This window comes from Macrobrachium rosenbergii, chromosome 55 (assembly GCF_040412425.1).
Source record: "Macrobrachium rosenbergii isolate ZJJX-2024 chromosome 55, ASM4041242v1, whole genome shotgun sequence".
NCBI classification, from domain to species: domain Eukaryota; kingdom Metazoa; phylum Arthropoda; class Malacostraca; order Decapoda; family Palaemonidae; genus Macrobrachium; species Macrobrachium rosenbergii.
Window position 1 is genome coordinate 90,969,230 of NC_089795.1, and position 23,274 is coordinate 90,992,503.

Below are 23,274 nucleotides of genomic sequence, written 5' to 3' on the forward strand. Positions count from 1 at the left end.
AGAGAGAGAGAGAGAGAGAGAGAGAGAGAGAGAGAGAGAGAGAGAGAGAGAGAGAGAGAGAGAGAGATGTACCTATCTAAGATTATATCATCACCTTTGCTTTGATAGAGAAAGAGAGAGAGAGAGAGAGATGTATCTGTCTAAGAATATATCATCACCTTTGCTATAATAATGAGAGAGAGAGAGAGAGAGAGAGAGAGAGAGAGAGAGAGAGAGAGAGAGAGAGAACCCTCCCTTACCCAAGATACTCATCCGATGCTTAATGTTCATTTTCCTCAGCAACCTGAAACTCTACCTCAGTTCAAGGACGACCTATATTCTCCATTCATCATTCACAATCCCCTTGAGATGATTGTTGTTTATTTAACCTTTAACTGATTGTTCGAAGACCATCTTTCTGTACCAACTAAATTTTCAAAGATAATCTAGTTGAATGGAAAGATCTGACGACTAAAGTTGTATCTAGATAGGTAGAAGTTACTACAACTCACAACAGACTTAAGGGGTTTACTATGAGTGGCAATGGATCATAACGAGGCCCGAGGAGCTAAACAGCTTGTATGTTTGTGAATTTGTATCCTACAAAGAGAACTATTTGTCTAACTTTAAGTATGGCAATTTTTTGTGAATAATCATTTCACCTAATTATACCTAAGCTCTAAGAAATATGTTTATATACAGTTCATCTGCATTATAATAAAAATGTCACAAACACTTCTGCAACTTATCACAGACGTATCACAAACATGTTGAAAACATGTCAACAACCATGAGTAGTGAGTGAACCTTCGGCAAATGCAGGAAAATCTTAAGAAGCTCTTATTAGAACTGCCAATAAGTTGTTGACTTGTATCCAACTTGTGATATGTGTGATGAGTTGCCAACAAGTGTTCAGAACTTCTAGTAAGTCGTTGACTTGTATCCAACATGTTTGTGATATGTGTGCTATGAGTTCGTGATGTGTATTCACAGCTACCAATAAGTTGTAGGCTTGTACCCAACTTGTTTGTGATATGTTTGTGAAGAGTTGCCATCAAGTGTTCAGAACTACCAATAAGTTGTTAACTTGTATTCAACCTGTTTAGGATATATCTGCTATGAGCGACGCATACTTAAGACTACCTGGGTCATTGACTGTATCCAGCTTGTCTGCGATATGTGTACAATGAGTTGCCAACACGTGTTCACGACATTTTTAATGTAGCGTGGACGCAACCTACATGAACAACAAACAAGTAAAAAATGCGCCGAAGAATCGAGTTTCCTGTACATCGTATAATCAAGGCCACCGGAAATACATCTATCTTCTGGTGGTCTCGGTATAATTCTGTATGAGCCGCGGTCCATAAAACTTTAACCACGGGCCGGTGGCGGCATATCCTATATCGTTGCCAAATGCACGATTATGGCTAACTTTAACCTTAAATGAAATAAAAACAACTGAGGCTAGAGGGCTGTAATTTGGTATGTTTGATGACTGGAGGGTGGGTGATTAACATACCAATTTACAGTCCTCTAGCCTCAGTAGTTTGTAAGGACGGACGGATAGACAAAGCCGGCACAATAGTTTTCTTTTACAGAAAACTAAAACCAAAACGGTTATGACTGTCACACGCTAGACCATTATTCCAATTACCCTCAATCACGGTCTCCACCAGACGCTTCTTTGTCACGCCAAAAAATATCAAGAAGAAGAAGGAGGAGAAGAAGAAGAAAAAGAACAAAGAAATTGGCAGTAAACGCCAGGTACAGCTGACAGGATTGTAATAAGAAATATGTCTTCTGACACACAAGAAAATTAATAATTTCTCACCACTGACTGCTATTGATCTGGGCTAGGCTGGAAGATATACGATCAGTGTTTTATAAGAAATGTGGCTTTTTTTTCAGTTTGTCTTTTAATATTATTCGCTTTGCTGGATCTCAAACCTCATTGTGGACCATTGCTGCTTGTGTGCAAAGCAGTGTGCTTGAGGACTGGTGCAAGTTGCAGTAATGCTTGGAAAAAGTTTTTTTTTAGTGTTGCACTGGTACTAATTCTTTAGACCTTTGCATATCATAAATATCACTATTACTGCTGCTGCTGCTGCTGCTGCTGCTGCTAATAATAATAATAATAATAATAATAATAATAATAATAATAATAATAATAATGAACAAAGGGTCCCCTACACAAAACACCAAAACGTGACCACAAAAAACAAAATAAAAATAAAAATATGTAACATTACCATTTCTTGTTTAGGAATGAGGGTCGTGGGAGGAGGAGGAGGAGGAGGAGGAGGAGGAGGAGGAGGAGGAGGAGGAGGAGGAGGAGGAGGAGGAGGAGGAGGAGGAGGATGTCCGTTATCACGAACAGATCAAGAAAGAGTAAGAAGAAGATGAGAAGGGAAGAAAAAGAGAAAAAAAATAATACAAGGAGACGTTATTATTATGGGAATAATAACATGGCAATATGGTTCCTGATCTTCGTGAGAATTTGGGGTTTTTTGGGCGTTATGATCTCGCAGTCGTCTTTTGAATATTAAAGGGAAGGGAGTAGTCTCTTCCTGGTCTGAGAGAGAGAGAGAGAGAGAGAGAGAGAGAGAGAGAGAGAGAGAGAGAGAGAGAGAGAGAGAGAGAGAATCTCAGGAATATTTAAACAATGGTTTCACTGGAATTTGATGAGGCTCTTCCATTACTAACTAACAGTGTATCTCTCTCTCTCTCTCTCTCTCTCTCTCTCTCTCTCTCTCTTTTACCACAGGTGCGACCCACATCATCCGACACGCAACCAGGCACATTCCCTCGCCCCCGTCCTGGGATCGAACGAGGGGTTCCTCAGGCTGCGAAACAAGTGTTATCCATTGCTTCAATAAAAATATTAAATATAAACATGAGTGCTTGTTAAAAATATGTATCAAACAAAAGAGAATAATTAGCAATTAAGAAGGATTAAGAATGTATATTTTGAAGGACAATTAATAATTTTACTAAACTTATAATTTTACTAAATTGTCATACTTTAAATAAGAGAGAAAAAAGGTGAAGTATATTGTAAATATTTACAGCCGAGAGAGGAAACCTGAATTGTAAAATAACAGGAATTGTAAAATAAAACTGTGGTCAGTAAAGATACAAAAGGAATTGGGGAGGGGCATAGGGGGGTCAACCCCGTCCCCCCAACCCTCAATCAAAGCCCAAGGTCACATATGGCTTATGGCAGGCCATATAATGTCAACTAGCCTGCGTGACCTCAGATGACATGCTAGAGTTCAAAAGTTTATAGAGAGAGAGAGAGAGAGAGAGAGAGAGAGAGAGAGAGAGAGAGAGAGAGAGAGAGAGATCCTTTATTCATTACGGCATCTCCATCAAATGCTGATTTTATTCAGCAAATATCCATTGTGTATAACCCTTCCTATCCTGTTCACAGAGTGTCTGTAGTTCGTCATATGATATTGCTTTTCCTCCTGTGACCTCTAATATTTACTTTTCTTTCCAAAATTACTCTCTATTTCTGTCTATTTCCAAAAAACTCTCTTATTGCCTATTTACAAAACTCTATTTTTGTGTTTCCATAAAACTTTATTTCTGACTATTTCCAAAGAACTCTCTATTTCTGTTTGTTTCCAAAAAAAAAAACTTTATTTCTGACTATTTCCAAAAATAGCTCTCTATTGCTGTCCGTTTCCAAAAAACTGTCTATTTCTGTCTGTTCCCAAAAAACTCTATTATTGTTTATTTAAAAAAAAACTCTATTTCTGTCTATTTCCATAAAACTGTATTTATGAATATTTCCCAAAAAATCTGTTTCTGTCTAATTCCAAAAAAAAACTCTATTTCTGTCTATTTCCATAAAACTGTATTTATGAATATTTCCCAAAAAATCTGTTTCTGTCTAAAAAAAAAACTCTATTTCTGTCTATTTCCATAAAACTGTATTTATGAATATTTCCCAAAAAATCTGTTTCTGTCTAATTCCAAAAAAAACTCTCTATTTCTGACTATTTAAAAAAAAAAAACACTCTATTTCTGTTCATTTCAATTTCTACTCATGAGATTTGTTGTGATTTTTACATTACCAAAGTTCTTTTACAATATCATTCTATGTCTGCAAGAATCGATCTTTCAACTTTCCAGTGGCTTCAAGTCTGAATATAAAATACTGAATACTGAATATAGAATTTAGGCCAAAGGCCAAGCACTGGGACCTATGAGGTCATTCAGCGCTGAACCGGAAACTGACAGTAAAAGGTTTGAAAGGTGTAACAGGAGGAAAACCTCAAAGCAGTTGCAGGAAAGTAAGATGGAAGGAAGAGAATATGAACGGAGGTACAGTAAAAGGAACGAGAGGGGTTGCAGTTAGAGGCCTAAAGAAGGGAATCTGCAAAGAACCTCAAGTAATGCTTACAGTGTACCGCGTGAGGTGCACTGACGTCACTAACTCCCTTAGGGGCACAAGCTTTGAATTAGTGAGTGAGTGAAAGACAGGTATAAGCGAGATACCTGGCAAAGGTGTGCCAGGTATACTAATTACTATTCGCACGAGACCGGAAGCAGGTATTTTGGGGTAATTTCTTTACCTGGGAGGTATAACGTCGGGGTTGCAGGTACCTCTTATCCAGGTAATGAGAGTTGAGAACATTTTATTCAGGTGAATTTGCGGGGGACTTGCTGTTATTACTAGTAATAATAGTAAAAATAAGTTATAATAACAGTGATAATAATATCAGTTATAATTGCCCTTTAGGTCTTGTGTTTAGTATCGTGATGATGATGATGATAATAATAATAATAATAATAATAATAATAATAATAATAATAATAATAATAATAATAATAGCTTTGAGTTTACCTATCATAAGATATTTCAGTGAAATGCAAAGGTTCTCCTTCCTAATAATAATAATAATAATAATAATAATAATAATAATAATAATAATAATAATAATAATAATAATAATAATGGCAATTAAAGCCTTGAGTTCATTATCATCATCATTATCATGATGATGTATATAAATCACCATCATTAATATAATTTTTATCATTATCATCATCATTTTAATTAAGTCTGTTAATGTCATTATCATTCCTTTGTCACCAGACACAAGAATAAAACAATCGAGTTTTCTGTACAGCGTATAATCAAGGCCACCGAAAATAGATCTATCTTTCAGTGGTCTAGGTATAATGCTGTATAAGCCGCGGCCCATGAAACTTTAATCACGGCCCGGTGGTGGCCTGGCCTATATCATTGCCAGACGCACGATTATGGCTAACTTTAACCGCAAAAGAAATAAAAACCACTGAGGCTAGAGGGCTGCAATTTGGTATGCTTGATGGTTGGAGGGTGGATGACCAACATACCATTTTGCAGCCCTCTAACCTCAGTAGTTTTTTAAGATCTGAGGGCGGACAGAAAAAGTGCGGACAGAATAATTGCGGACAGAAAAATGCGAACGGACAGACAAAGACATCTCAATATTTTTCTTTTACAGAAAACTGAAAAAATCTGGAAAAAAAACTCTTCATACTTCGAGACAAAAGGATTTTCCAAGCAGTTATAATAACAACCTGGTTGTTTTTATTCAGATTATGCCAGACAATGAACAATGCGAGGGATCTTACTTACTTCTTATTCACTTATTCTGAACAATGAACAACACACGAGGATTTGAAAGTGCTGAGAAAGAGTTGGAAGGTCAATTCATTTATTCATCTTGGTCGTCGTGATGAATAAATGAAAAGTCGTCACTTTTGTATGTCATGGATGGCGAATATTTCTGCATAAAGTATCTTATAGTTTAATATAATGTACTGGTGGAAGATGCAATGTGGTTCTGAAATGTATAAGAAACTAGAATGGACATACACATATATAGAGATAAATACATATGTAATACATTGTGTTTACTTATGTGTGTATGTATGTATATATATATATATATATATATATATATATATATATATATATATATATATATGAATAAATGTATATATCCTGTATATTTATATATATATATAGTGTATATATAATAAATATATATATATATCCTGTATATATTATATAAATATATATATATATATATATATATATATATATATATAGTGTATATGAATAAATGTATATAAAAATATATGTATATATATCCTGTATATTTAAATATATATATATATATATATATATATATATATATATACATATGGATTATTTTTCATAAAATAATAATTCCCTATAGGGATTATTTTTCAGAAACCAACAAGCAATCCACCTTCGTGCATGACCCATTGCGTGACGTCACGCAAACGGTGTATGGTAACCAATAGTAAATTCGACCAATTAATCACGTCTTTGAACGCTATGATAAATGGAGTTTGGTCATGTAATGACCTTGTGAATTTGACCTGGCTGCGATTCTTAAAGCAATTATTAGTTATTTTTATATAACACGGATATTAGGTACTTCGTACTGAATACGATATACGACACTTCTGTTACTTCTATGAATGCTTAGAGAGAGAGAGAGAGAGAGAGAGAGAGAGAGAGAGAGAGAGAGAGAGAGAGAGAGAGAGAGAGAGAGAGAGAGAGAGAGAGTTACTTTGTATAATATAAAATAAATTCTTTTGTTGACAAAATGTATAAAAATGTATGCAGTTGGCTCTCGAGAGACCGTACAGCTTTTATGAATACTGAGAGAGAGAGAGAGAGAGAGAGAGAGAGAGAGAGAGAGAGAGAGAGAGAGAGAGAGAGAGAGAGTTACTTTGTACTGTATACAATGGACATTACGTTTGTGGATTATATGAATAAAAATATAGTTAAATTTCGAGAGATTGTGCAATTCTTATCATATGAGAGAGAGAGAGAGAGAGAGAGAGAGAGAGAGAGAGAGAGAGAGAGAGAGAGAGAGACTTAAATCCCCAATAAATAAGAAAGCACAAATATAGAGAGAGAGACAATACATATATTACCATTACAAATATCAACAGAGAGAGAGAGAGAGAGAGAGAGAGAGAGAGAGAGAGAGAGAGAGAGACTTAAATCCACAATAAATACAAAAGAACAAATAGAGAGAGAGATTATACATATATTACCAATACAAAATCAACAAAGAGAGAGAGAGAGAGAGAGAGAGAGAGAGAGAGAGAGAGAGAGAGAGAGAGAGAGAGAGATTCCTGCGTGCACAGGCCACCATCAAAATGCACTCCGCAGCCGGCATGTTTCCATTCGCTATCAGTAAGCGACAAAAGGCATCGCCATTTTTCGACCAAACGTCGAAATATGCAGCATATTCCTTTTACGAGATTCTGCCCTTTAATGCGCTACGTATCTGTTACTTTCTCCTGTTCCTTTCTTTCGTCTGTTACTTTCTCTTTTTACTTTCGGTTGGTCTCTTTGTATGGGATTCTGGGACACCTGTTTTTTTGTAAGTGTGGGTTTCGTTATTATTATTATTATTATTATTATTATTATTATTATTATTATTATTATTATTATTATTATTAACTTTAGAGCACATGTGGTTATTAATAATATTTCCATCTTCAATAAATATTTATTTATTTATGTAATTATTATCATTATTATTATTATTATTATTATTATTATTATTATTAATCAAATGAACAAACCTAAAATGCTATATATTATTATTAATCAAATAAAAACCTAAAATGCTATATATACATTCATATTCATATAAATATATATATATATATATATATATATATATATATATATATATATATATATATATATATATATACATACACACCAACGTACACAAATAACCAAGTATATACGTTTATTAATAAAGAAAATACAAAAACCAAAAATAAAAAAAAAAACATTAAAAAAATTTACACTTGTCATTCTCTCATCTACAGACAAAATAAAAAAAAATGATAAAAAAGCTCTACCTAATTCATCAATAGAGCGGAAGTCGCTTCATTCAAACTCATTCATCCTAAAACTCCGTGAATAACCTTGAATGACGATTTTCATTCAAGATAAAAAAAAACATCTTTTGTGCTGAAGATAAGAAAAGCAGTTTTTCATTTACGTATTTTTTCGTCACCTGAAAAGATGTGAAATTGACGTGGCTTTTTTTTTTTTCTTAAAGTCAAATTTAACATCTTTTAGATTTCATATTTTAACATTTCCTTGTTAATTCGACGAGGTTAATGATGCATCAGTGAATTGACATTTTGTAAAATACAGGAATAAGCAATAATAGTGTCATAGAAGAAGTTAAGTTAATCTTAATATTAATTTCGTAATTATTTGTAATTTTCCTCGTCCAGATTTCTTAGCAACACGTATGAGCACTCTCATAATAATAATAATAATAATAATAATAATAATAATAATAATAATAATAATAATAATAATAATAGGTCTTATTAAAAAGGATGGCTGTATTATGCGAATTTATCTTATATAGTGTCTTTTCTATCCTCCTTATGATTCGCTTTTCAGGCTCAGCGATGTTAGTCAGTAACTGGCCGATATTCATGTTGGAAAAGGACAGTGTGCGGAATATTGGAAGTCTTTTCCAACATGAATATCGGCCAGTTACTGACTAACATCGCTGAGCCTGAAAAGCGAATCATAAGGAGTATAGAAAAGACACTATATAAGATAAATTCGCATAATACAGCCATCCTTTTTAATAAGACCTGTTTAAAAGAGGGTCTACTCCCTTCAAATAATAATAATAATAATAATAATAATAATAATAATAATAATAATAATAATGTAAAAATGGCTAATAATTATGTTCATAATAAGGATAATAAAAATAAATAATAATAATAATAATAATAATAATAAAAATAATAATAATAATAATAATAATAATAATAATAATAATAATAATAATAAGAAGAAGAAGAAGAAGAAGAAGAAGAATAAGAAGAAGAAGAAGAAGAAGTGGAAGAAGAAGAAGAAGAAGTTGTAAAAGAAGGCTCGCCTTTATGTTCATAATAATAATAATAATAATAATAATAATAATAATAATAATAATAATAAATAATAATAATAATAACAAGTTGTAAAAGAAGGTTCGCCTTTATGTTCACAATAATAATAATAATAATAATAATAATAATAATAATAATAATAATAATAATAATAATAATAATAATAACAGAATGAAAAACATTGCAATCTCACGTTTACCTTTTTTCATCTTTTACAGTTCGAAAACATTTCACTCCCTCACGTGACTGTAAATGCAAATGAATTGAGACGAATAACGTTTTTAAATCAAGAAACAAGAAAAAAGTTTTGTAAACAACAGCGCTGATTAAAATCCCGTACAACAAGCGCACATCCCAGATGGTCGAATACTCAACCAAACCGAAGCAGATTTCCGACCTTATTGATAGCTGGTAACACTGTTAGAAATGGCATTATAATTCTCTCTTTTTTTCCAAGGGTTATATTATTATTATTATTATTATTATTATTATTATTATTATTATTATTATTATTATTATTATTATTATTCGCATGTCTGTCCTATTTTCCAAAGTACTTCTGTCACTTGTAAATTGTCTTGGAGTCTGGAATGGTGTCGTACGTTTTAATTTGGTTTTATTTTGTATTTTTTGGGGGTACTTTTTATATAGATCTTGTACTGTTGTCATGTTTCAAGGTCACTGCGTGCGGATTTATGTATGTTCATATAATATATATATATATATATACATATATGTATATATATATATATATATATATATATATATATATACATATACACACACACACACATATATATATATATATATATATATATATATATAACATGAATAGAGACTAGTATAGAAACATAAGCAGGAAATGGATGAATACCCAGAGAACATAAAAACATCAACAAAAAGATTCTTACCCTGTAAGAAAAGAACGAGAAAAGGTTCCATGGGATAAGTATAGCAAGGAGGAGGAGGAGGAGGAGGAGGAGGAGGAGGAGGAGGAGGAGGAGGAGGAGGAGGAGGAGGAGGAGGAGGAGGAGGAGGAGGAGGAGGAGGAGGGAGGAATTCCAGATTATATTCAGGGTTACGTATCGAATCAAGGGGTGAACTGCTCGGTTGGCTCCTCGTGGGCACCAATAAAAATGCCCAGATACATTTAAACGAGGCAAATGAACCGCGAAAGGGCTTGTAAATAGCTGTGCTAAAATGCCCCGTTGAGAGAGAGAGAGAGAGAGAGAGAGAGAGAGAGAGAGAGAGAGAGAGAGAGAGAGAGAGAGAGAGGATACGATACCCCCAGAACATCTCGTTAGCCCTTTGTTTCGCTCACGGGCGCTCACAGAACGAGTTGTATACACCTGTCAATTATCACTCGCGAGAGGAACGTTGAGGCTTTATCGACCTCTAGTGCGCTTGCGCGGGATAGATTCAAGCTTGCGGGACCTTGCATGCATGAATGCAATTCACAGCTTCCTTTTTTATTTCTATTTTTTATTTTATTTTATATTTTTTTTTTAATTTAGCAACCTTTGGGTAGCGCCGATTGTATACTTTTAGTTTTCTGTCAAAGAAAACTGTTGTGCAGGCTTTGTCTGTCCGTCCGAACTTTTTCTGTCCGCCCTCTTATCTTAAAAACTACTGAGGCTAGATGGCTGCAAATTGGTATGTTGATCATCCACCCTCCAGTCATCAAACATACCAAATTGCAGCCCTCTAGCCTCAGTAGTTTTTATTCCATGTAAGGTTAAAGTTAGCCATAATCGTGCTTCTGACAACGGTATAGGATAGGCCACTACCGGTCCGTGGTTAAAGTTTCATGGGCCGCGGCTCATACAGCATTAACCCTAGACCCCCGAAAGATAGATCCATTTTCGGTGGCCTTGATTATATGCTGTAGCGGCTGTACAGAAAACTCGATTGCGCCGAAGAAACTTCGGCCCATTTTTTACTTGTTGATTGCAGCCATGAAAACTGATAAATGTTGATAAATTTCTTTCAACTGAAAGACAAGACCGCTGTGTGGCTTGGTTGGTAGCGATCTGCTCTTTCAATTGAAAGACCTGGGTTCGATCCTGATGTGAGTCTGAAATTTATATATGTATATATATATGTAAATATGCATACATATATAGATATATGTATATGTATATATTATGTATATATATACATATTTAGATATGTATAACTGAGTCACGAAAATATGGAACGTGATGAATATATAAATAAAGATGTAGATATATGCACATTATTATGTATACCTATATATGCGTGTGTCTGCGTGTATGTTGGAAAGAAAATTAATTTTCGAAAACTGAAGTCAAACATTAGTTTTTCTTATATCTGAGCACTGTAAAATAGTTACTCAAAATATATGGATATTAAACAGCGGAAATTTTGCAGTACATAAACGCCAAATAGTAGTTCCTCCAAAATACAATATACGAACAAAGAAGAACAGTTATTACAATCCATGAACAATCGATATTAAATCCAACAATGAACTGAACAATATGACAACAGAGAACAATTCAGATATGAACAATAATATTCCCTGGAAACTGGCACAAAAGTCCACTCGTTCCTCAAACAACGACCACAGAACAACAAGTTGGTCAGGCACATGAACAAAAGAACAAAGAACAGTAGCTGGTCCGATGGCATAGTAGTTAGTGTCGTGATATGCCACTCAGATGTCGCGGGAGGTTCGCGTCTCCCCCAGGGCGACGAATAATCACTGGTCTTGTATCGTGATCAGTTACTGCCGCAGTGCTGGTCTGGTGAGGTGGGAGGTTGAAACCAAGATTCTCTGAAAGTTTACAGAATTTCGAGTTAATGGCTCATTTGGTGCGCTAGTTCCATGTGAATAGGTTTCATCTACTGAAATAATAATAATAATAAAAATAATAATAATAACAGAGATATACAAACACTTAATATAACCTGTCAGGCTATAAAATCAGGGGAATAAACCAAGGGACTAAAAATAAACTGAAGATCAAACCACGACACGAACCGCAGAAGGTCATCTGGAAAGAGAGTCTCAGGAATGAGGAAGAAAGCTTTCAATACAGTGAAAGAAGAAGAAGAATAAAGAAATAAAAGAAATGAATAAATGAAATGAAAAGGAAAGAGAAATGAATGAGAAACGGATATATATATATATATATATATATATATATATATATATATATATATATATATATATATATATATATATATATATGTGTGTGTGTGTGTGTACAAATATATATATATATATATATATATATATATATATATATATATATATATATATATATATATATATATATATATATATATATATATATATATGATGCTGACAAGTGAAGATGAGATGGAAAATGAAGAGGAATCTATAATACCTATAAATTCACATAGAAATGCCTATAAAATACCCGGAAAATCCATATCAAATACTTGCAGAGGTCCCATTAAAATAAATTTTAAAAAACGGTGAAATATTGATTAAAACACCGATAAATAACGATAAAATACCTTAAAATATCGGAAAATACCAAAAAAATTAGAAATACATAATAAAAAAAGGTAAAATACCTGAAAATATCAGTAAATACCGAAAAAAAATCTTTATAAAATACAAGACGTACAAAATAAAAAAATTGTTAAAAATATAAAATACAAAAAAAAAAAGATAAAATACCTCAAAAATATCAGCAAATACCGACAGAAATCTTTATATAAAACAAGCGAAAATCACGAATGAAACTCGACGAAGCCAAAAAGGAATTCAATCGCAAATTTCAAATCTTCGAATTCGTCCGGCCCAACCAGGACCCACTCCGGCCCCTTCCTGGGGGTCAAATGGTGGGGAAATCAAAGGTCACGCCGAAAGGTATATTTCACTGGTAAGCCTTTCTCGCTTGACCTGAGACGAGGTCGACGGTCATCGATACGACTGTGACCTTTGTGAGGTCACAAAGGGAAAAATGATGTGAATTTGAACCTAGTGATGATATGTGTTTGTATGTATGTATATATACATACACACATATATATATGTATATATACACATATATATATATATATTCTATATACATATATACAGTATGTTACGTTAATTTTTTAATACTTAATTTTATATAATTATAATGTAAGGCTATGTATTTTTTTTTTGTACATATATGTCTATAATGTTCTGAAATTCCTTGATATTATTATTATTATTATTATTATTATTATTATTATTATTATTATTGAAGAAGCTTCCAAAATAATATGGTGTTCATTTGAAAGAAGTAACAGAAGGTAATAGGAGAGATATAAAAAAAATTGATTAATTAAAAAAATATATAAATTAACGAATTAACAAACAGATAGAGAAAAATGTAAGGAAATTATTAAAATCCAAGGATTGTTCTAGGAAAGTAAGGCATTGCATCTCCGCCTGGACTTTTGGTGATTCCACAGACAAACAGTGTGAGGAATAAAGGACCTCTTGATTAATCATTTAGAATTCCACCTTTTTTTTTTTTTTTTCTGTAAAGGAAAACTATTGTGCCGGCTTTGTCTGCCCGTCCGCAATTTTTTCTGTCCGCTATCAGATCGTAAAAACTACTGAGGCTACACGGCTGCAAATTGGTATGTTGATCATCCACCATCCAATCATCAAACATACCAAATTGCAGCCCTCTAGCCTCAGTAGTTTTGATTTGATTTAAGGTTAAAGTTAGCCATTATCGTGCGTCTGGCAACGATATAGGCCATGCCACCACCGGCCCGTGGTTAGAATTTCATGGGCCGCGGTCATACAGCATTATACCGAGACCACCGAAAGATAGATCCATTTTCGGTGGCCTTGCCTATACGCTGTAGCGGCTGTACAGAAAACTCGATTGCGCCGAACGTAAACAAACTGAAGAGAAGAACGAGAAATATAAAATAAAATGTATTGAGAAAGCGACGCCAGATGCTTCGTCCATTCAATCATTCATTCATTCACTCATGAGATCTCTCTATCTGACCTCACGCCGCCCATTGTGACCTGAGTCTGGTTTTGTTTAGACCTGGGGTGTGTAGGCGCGCGCGCAGGCACGTAAGCTCGGCGTACGGCGCATATGGTACGACTGACACATACACTTGGCGTACACACACATATGCTTCAAGAAAACTCACATATGCGCTCTAATTACACGTATATATGAATATATACACAAACAATGGCCATATTATAAGTATTATAATATGACCAATATTATATTGGACATATTATAATACTTATAATATAATATTCCAATATATAATATCATATTTTATAAAATTAATATTTAATATCATAATTCAATATTATAATATTACATTACACATAATATTTAATATTGTTATATCTTAAAATAAAGTAAATATACATATTTTGAACTCAAGAAGAAAAATTCTTATTACAGTTTCTAACAAATGAATTGAGAGAGAGAGAGAGAGAGAGAGAGAGAGAGAGAGAGAGAGAGAGAGAGAGAGAGAGAGAGAGAGAGTACACAATCTTGTTGTGTCACTTCCCTTTCCTTGTCACTCCACAACTCCCGGTGGAAAATGTCTAACAAACAAAGAGAGAGAGAGAGAGAGAGAGAGAGAGAGAGAGAGAGAGAGAGAGAGAGAGAGAGAGAGAGAGAGAGAGAGAGAGAGAGAGTGTATAATCCTGTTATATCACTCTACTTTTCTGTCACTTCACAATTCAGAAAAACCTTCTACCAAACGAACTGAAAGAGAGAGAGAGAGAGAGAGAGAGAGAGAGAGAGAGAGAGAGAGAGAGAGAGAGAGAGAGAGAGTGTAATCTTGTTATATCACTCCACTTTTCTATCACCCCAGAGCTCCTAAAGAAAACTTTCTGACAAACAAACTGAGAGAGAGAGAGAGAGAGAGAGAGAGAGAGAGAGAGAGAGAGAGAGAGAGAGAGAGTACACAATCCTGTTATGTCACTCCCCTTTCCTGTCACTCCACAACTCCTCCCCAGGAACGCCCACGGGGCCTGGCAGAAGGGCGCACCTTAGGAAGAAGGTGTAGTGACGAAGGAACTTGGCTAAGAACAAAGGTACTCCCAATATAGTCGTAAGGGACAAGTTCGCTCGCCTTTCCAGGGGACAATGACCTTTATTGACCCTTCTTGTGCGTCTGCTATGGGGCCGTGTCATGGCGTTGACCTCTGAAGTGGGTTTAATGGTTTTACATTGCGGTTTTTATATTTATTAGTCTGTAGGGCAGTTCTGACCTTATATGCACACTTGTATGATAATCCAAACGTATGCATCTATTTATACATGTAAATGTTTTTATAAATTTAATATATATGCACAAACATGCAGTATCATAGACACGTGCATTTAATCACATATACATATATTTTCCTAACTGTAATCGACTAGGTTTTAAAATATTGATTTTTTCTTTAGAAAGTGAATTCAAACTGGCATTTTTTACTGCAGGGAAACTTACAGAATTTATCTTGTGCACAGAATTCTTGTTCCTGTGTGAGTGTGTGTTTGTGTACGTAGTGTATATTTACATACGTACACCTATACAATAACATAGAGGCATGTACATATAATCCCCATATGTATATATATGGTGTATATCTATATATATATATTTGCTTGACATAAAAAATATAGAAACATTTCTCTAAATTCCCAAGACATAAAAAAATAAAACATAAAAAACAAAACATAAAAACAAACAGTATCGTAAAAACGAACCTATTAGAATTCCATGAATAATAAGAAAAACAAGAAAAGAAGAAAAAATTAAAAAAAAACATTAATAGGAAAATATAGACCTTAACACAAAAATAAAAATAAAAGAAATTCCAGCCGCCCAATATACTGAATAGTAAGAGTTCAAAGGTCATGTGATAACCCTTTAGAGTTTTGGAGGGGGGGGGAGGCCCGCCCCCTCTCATGAGCTTGGAGGGAGTGGGAAGGGGGTAACTAACCCCCCCCTCCCTAAGCGCATCCATTCAAGTTCTCGTTATCTGAACTTCTGTTTTTCAATTTGCGTCTTTATTTCTTCTTTCCAAAAGGTCGTATTTCCCCCGTCTCTTCATCGTAGACAGGCCGCAGATGTGACAATGAAGAGAGGAGGAGATGGTTCCCTCTCTCTCTCTCTCTCTCTCTCTCTCTCTCTCTCAGAGGCATCGATCTGACAGGAGATAGCACACAGGATGGATCTGAGCTGGACTTTATACAATTCCTTAGTGTTTCTTGAGATTAATGGCAGGAAAAAAAAGTGTCTTTTGTGTATACCAGTGTGTATGGATGTGTGTACATGTGAATGTGGGTGGGTGTTTTATGTGTATGTATGTGTGTGTGTGTATATATATATATATATATATATATATATATATATATATATATATATATATATATATATATATATATCATATTTTTAATTCCTTCCATAAATATAATTATATTTTGTAATTCATGTACATAAAACGCATTTATATCTCTTCTCCACCCTCTCTCTCTATAAACTCTCTCTCTCTCTCTCTCTCTCTCTCTCTCTCTCTGTACTGCGCAACATGTGGTGGCACTAACGAGCACAAACTCCATTAAGCCTATAACCAGCCATTCTGATTGGTCGACGGCGTGACCTCATTTCCAAAGGTCATTAGCTCAGCTTCTAATATGGAAAGCAATGGCCGATGGCCCACCACGATCCCAGGTTCTCGGGAGGTCAAAGGTCACGGAGGGTGTTTACGTAAGGTCAGGCTGTTGCTATTCCATTCGAAGGCGGCGTGTGTTACGTCACTGTGACGTCATCTCCGTTGTGTTGCAGGTCTTGAAGATATAATAAGATTTAGGCTACAGGCCAAGTGGTGGGTCCTATGAGGCCATTCAGCGCTGGAAAGGAAATTGAGAGTAGGTAGGTTTGAAAGGTGTAACAGGAGGAAAGCCTCGCAGTTCGAGAGGGTGGATAGCAAGATGGAAGAAAGAGAATATGAACGGAGGTACAGTAAAAGGAACGAAAGGGGTTGCAGCTAGGGGCCGAAGGGACGCTGCAAAGAACCTTTAGTAATGCCTACAGTGCACCCTGTGAGTTTCACTGACGTCACTACCCACCTGCAGGGAATGACGTTTGGTAGTTGATAATATTCACAACATTCCACTTCTATGGACTTCTAGATCATACCACTTTATAATTTATAGATTCTGGTGTTTGGTAACTTCTAGATTTTTTTGCTCTGTCATAATGCATTTCAGTAACCTGCTTCTAATGCCTTTGAAGTCTTACGCAAGCAATAACTCAACTTCTCAATTTTTGCCATTTTGTCACTTCTAAGGCGTTCTGTTGAAATCTCAAATGTATCCCTTTTGCAACTTCTTACTTCTGAGTTTCCTTAGGAACTTAGAACTTCTCGATGCTGTCATGTTTCAATTTCTGTATCATCCCACTTCTAAGGTGTGCTGTTGAAATCTCAAATATATCCCTTTTGCAACTTCTTACTTCTGAGTTTCCTTTGGAACTTAGAACTTCTTTTTGCTGTCATGTTTCAATTTCTGTATCATCTCACTTCTAAGGTGCATTATTGAGCTGTAAGACAATACTTCTTCATCCCTAACTTCATTTCCATTCTTCTAATTTTAATAATACTTCTAGAACTTTAACTTCATCTTACTTTTTACACAGCAGTAAATGAGACAACTTCTATCTGATATTTTACTTCTAAGGTACCTTAATTTCTAATTTGCTTCCTCCTACCATTTATTTATTCACACTAAGCTCCTATCGACCCCTACCCCCATAACCCCCAAACCCCCCCAAAACCCCCAAACATCCATTATCATCGCCAGCTTAATCGAAGACCCCATCAAGTGGGTCAGCCCCATTTGTCTACTGAGGCGTAACTATCTCCTTTAAAGGGACATTTTAAAGAGATCTTTCTAGATGAGACAGGGTCTCCTCTCTTCTCTCTCTCTCTCTCTCTCTCTCTCTCTCTCTCTCTCTCTCTCTACACATACACACACACCTGGAGGACCTCAATTACCTGTTCCGAAAGGTAATGGAGGTGCGAAAACAATTAACATCCAGTGAGTGACTTGGAAGAAAAATGATCGAGTCTTTCTTTCGCGTCCACCAGGTGGAGATGAGGAGGGTCTTTAGTTTTGTCTTCCTCCTCCTCTTCTTCTTCTTCTTCTTCTTTTGTCTTCCTCCTCCTCCTCCTCCTCCCCTTCTTCTTCTTCTTCTTCTTTTTCTTCTTCTTCTTCTCCCAAGAACACTAGAGGAATTCGACAGTTTTCCTCAAGACGTCAACAACTCTTGATCCTTAAATGACAGTAGAGCTTTCTGTTTATTTCTTCCACTATGACCACATGGTACCAAGAGTCTATATACTTATCGCGTATAAAATACGACAGTTGTGCGTAAATACACACACACACACATATACATATATATTACACGTGTGTGTGTGTGTGTTTATGCGCGTACACACCGGAATTTAATGATCCCAATCTCCGCCCACCTCAAAAACCTATCCCCCTCCACGTATCTGAGCAGAATGGGCCCATTCCGATAACCCACCCCCAAAAAAAAAAAACTCTAGCGAAGAGTTATAGATGCTCTTGCCATCCCCACTTCCATGCTTTATGTCTGCAACATATCATTGTCTATGAGTTATCTTTTGAGTTATCTTCCTTTCTCCCAGTTATCTTCCTTTCTCCCAGTTATCTGCCCTCTTATCCCAGTTATCGACTCGCCCTAGAAAGCGGGTGGGCTTTCGAAGTTTATCATAAATTTTTTTTTTTGTGGGTATTTTTGGGCATTTGGTGTAAAGTTTGTGAATATCAGAAAGAAGGCCATTTGAAATATAAGTGTTATATATAAAAAGTATATATAAAAATAAAATAACAATAATGAAATAAAAATAAAAATTCTATATATAAAAATTATATATAAAAGGATCAAATAATTAAAATGGTATATATAGATGGTAAATAGAAAACGTAAACTAATAAAAATAGTATATATAAAAATAAAACAATAAAATTTATATATAAAAATAGTATATATAAATATGGTATATATAAAACTAGTATATGTTAAAATGGAATATAAAAAAGTGGTATATATAAAAATAAAATAATAGAAATGGTAATGTTATATAAAATTGGTATAAATAAAAATGGTATTCTTAAAATGGTATATATACAAATGGTTTATATAAAAACGGTATATATAATTGGCATATATAAAAATCTTATATTTAAAAATGGTATATTTAAAAATGGTATCTATAAAAATGGTATATATAAAAATATATATAAAAATAGCATTTATAAAAATGTTATATATAAAAATCGTGCATTCATGATATGCAAGACCAAGTACACCCATCTCCCCAAACCTGCCCCCACCAACACCCCGGCCACCAACCACCCCACCTCTCATCAAAATACATGGCATTACCGTCATAGTCTCCTGCATGACTGATATTGAAGAGAGAGAGAGAGAGAGAGAGAGAGAGAGAGAGAGAGAGAGAGAGAGAGAGAGATTCCACAACATGGGCGTGAACGGGACAGACAGGTAAGGGACGGAAGGTGGGCGGAGGTGGTGGGCCTGTCCAGGATTTCGGGTGTTTCTGGGATGGGGAGGGAAGGTTTGCGTGGAACGCCTTGCATGGGTTGTCACAGATGTGATGAGGTTTGTCAGGATGAGGACTGACGTGTGTATGTGTGTGTGTGTGTGTACAAAATAGACAGGCTGGGACTGACATTGACAGGAGACAACTTGCGAGGTCTGACAGGGATAGGAACACACTTTCTAAGACTGATAAAAGGTTGAAAGGGACAGGAGACCACTTTCTCAGACTGACAGGAGTTTGGCAGTGATCAAAAAAAAAACACTTGCTAGGACTGACAGAGGTTTGAAAAGGATAAAAAAAAACTTGTTAGGACTGACAGAGGTTTGACAGGGGTAGAACACCACTTGCTAGGATTGACAGAGGCAGAAAACTACTTGCTAGGACTGACAGAAGTTTGAAAAGGATATAAAAACACTTGTTAGGACTGACAGAGGCTTGAAAAGGAATAAAATAACACTTGCTAGGACTGAAGGAGGTTTGAAAAGGATAAAAAACCACTTGCTAGGACTGACAGAGGTTTGAAAAGGATAAAAAAAAAACACTTGCTAGGACTGACAGAGGTTTGACAGGCGTAGAAAACCACTTGCTAGGACTGACAGAGGTTTGAGTGATAAAAAAAAACCAGTTGCTAGGACTGACAGAGGTTTGACAGGGGTAAAAAACAACTTTCTAAGACTGATAGAAGATTGAAAGGGACAGGAGACCACTTGCTAGGACTGACAGAGGTTTGACAAAGACAAAACATCACTTGCTAGGACTGACAGAGTTCTGACAGGGGTAGAAAACCACTTGTTAGGACTGACAGAGTTTTGACAAGAGTAGAACACCACTTGGAAGGTATGACAGGGGTTTGCTAGGGACAGGAATTCACTTGCAAGGACTGACAGGAGCCTGAAAAGGACAGGAGACCACTTTCTCAGACTGACAGGGTGTGACAGGGGCACAGACTCACTTTCAAGGTGTGACAAAGGTTTAACACGGATAGGAACCCACTTTAAAGGGCTGACAAGGGTTTGACAGGCATAGCAAACCACTCACAAGGATTGACCAGGATAGGCAACACATAGCAAGAATTGACAGGGGTTTGAAAGGACTAGCAAACCACTTCCTAGGACTGACAGGGCTCGGAACAGACGGGTCTTGTCAGACAGGGCTTGACGGATAAGAACAGCAACGAATGTGACTGATGAAACCGTGTGTACACAAAATAAAAAAAAAAAAAGGATCGTAGCTTGACAAGTAATATCCATATATAGAACCGTTGAGGAAGAATGTTTAGAAAGTTGAATTTGGAGAGAGAGAGAGAGAGAGATACATGCAGAGTATACACAGGGAAGGAGTATTGAAACGGATGTAAGCAATTTTTAGAATGTCCTCTATGGAAGGTGGCAAATTTTAAACCATATTTCCTGGCGTGCTGACAATTATATGTCTCTCTCTCTCTCTCTCTCTCTCTCTCTGTCTCTCTCGTGAATAACCTTGCAAAAACGACACTAACTAATATCTAAAATACATGACAATGATCTGAAGGTTATCTAATATAATAATATAATAATCACTTCAACTGAGGTTCGTATCCTCAAGTTTCCTTCCAGGCTGGACCAATTACGGCCATCAAGTCGCCTAGACAGCCAGTTCCATCGGCCTCTGCATTAAAAATCGATCGAATTCGATCACAGTACTGTCAGAATCATCTCATTAATCAAAAACAAACTGTTATGATTAAAATTCTTCAAAAATGGCTTCATGTATCTATCTCCATTACTTCTAATCGAAGTCATCTGGGAAGGTAAACATCCTGTTTGTGTGTGTATGTGTGTGTGTATGTGTGTATGCATGTGTGCGCATGAGTTTGTACGCGCCTGCGCGACCCTCAGCCAATTTTCTCTCCAACCTCTCATTAATGAGGTCATAATTCAATCCCTCCTAGTGCCTATCATAATAAATATGGTGTCATCTATGGGACAGGTACTTATTATTATGGAAGTACAGTGCAAGGCAAAAAAATAATAATAATAATAATAATAATAATAAAACTAAAAAGGCAAAAGACTTACTCGTCTTCGTCTCAAAGGCAAAGATGAGTAGAGGTTTTATATATATATATATATATATATATATATATATAATTAACAAATATCAAATGGATTTCTACGTGACGTAAAATGTTTAAATCTATGACCAATTATTATTATTATTATTATTATTATTATTATTATTATTATTATTATTATTATTATTATTATTATTGTCCCTAAATATATATATAAAAAAATTCACGTTTTAATTCGATGTTATAGCTAAATGATTACTGATAACTTCTATTTCCTTTTTTATAAACAGATGCGATAATAATAATAATAATAATAATAATAATAATAATAATAATAATAATAATAATAAAATTAATAATAATAATAAAAAATTATTATTATTATTATTATTATTATTATTATTAGACCAGAGACCCCGTGTATAATACCACCACCCATACATCAATTCCCCTTCATCTTTTAGCACCTGGGGTCGACCCGAGACGCTTGTGTGTGACCTGGGAACATGGGAAGGTGACCTGAGAACATATGTTATCAAATGTTATCACCTTACGGGTCTTTGTTATGACGGAAACCGACTATTTCCCGTCACTGTATGTGGTCCGCTGTAGCTGTTTGTTCACGTCCGCCTGATTGGAATTTGTGGGTGCTGGGCGTGAGAGAGAGAGAGAGAGAGAGAGAGAGAGAGAGAGAGAGAGAGAGAGAGAGAATAAGCAACAATTCCATAAAGACATACACAAAAAATTTATGCAAATTAAACATGCTTCTGTAAAATCCTTTCAGATACTTCAACCTTCCTGAGAGAGAGAGAGAGAGAGAGAGAGAGAGAGAGAGAGAGAGAGAGAGAGAGAGAGAGAGAGAGAGAGAGAGAATGGCCTCCATCACTAACTGAGCTGGCGTAACACCTGTAAAGCAAGTATTCTTCAGTTTAGAGAGAGAGAGAGAGAGAGAGAGAGAGAGAGAGAGAGAGAGAGAGAGAGAGAGAGAGAGAGAGAGAGAGAGAGATAATATTTGTTCATTAATTTATGTTTATTAAATATATATATATATATATATATATATATATATATATATATATATATATATATATATATTTGATATTTGAGAGAGAGAGAGAGAGAGAGAGAGAGAGAGAGAGAGAGAGAGACTGGTCCCTGTTTATTAATTCATGGTTGTTAAAATACCTATAAGCAAGGTGACCGCAAACCTCCGCCAAGGAATACCAATTGCATTTCAATGTGAGCAAGGCTTAATACCGATTACTTTCATCATTATTATTGGAATGGAATGGAATACAGAATTTAGGCCAAAGGCCAAGCACTGGGACCTATGAGGTCATTCAGCGCTGAAACGGAAATTGACAGTAAAAGGTCTGAAAGGTGAATCAATTGTTAGGAAAGGGTAGAAAGTAACGTGGAAGAAAGGGAATATGAAAGGAGGTACAGTAAAATGATCGAAAGGGGATTGCAGCTAGGGGCCTAAGTAATGCCTACAGTGCACCGCATGAGTTGCACTGACGGCACTAACCCCCCTACGGGAATCATTAGTATTATCATCGTTTTGTATAAAAGGAATTTTATTTTATCCGTACACTGAAAATTTGACTTTGAGGTATAATATCATTCTATTCATTATAACCATTCTCATTACTTTCAT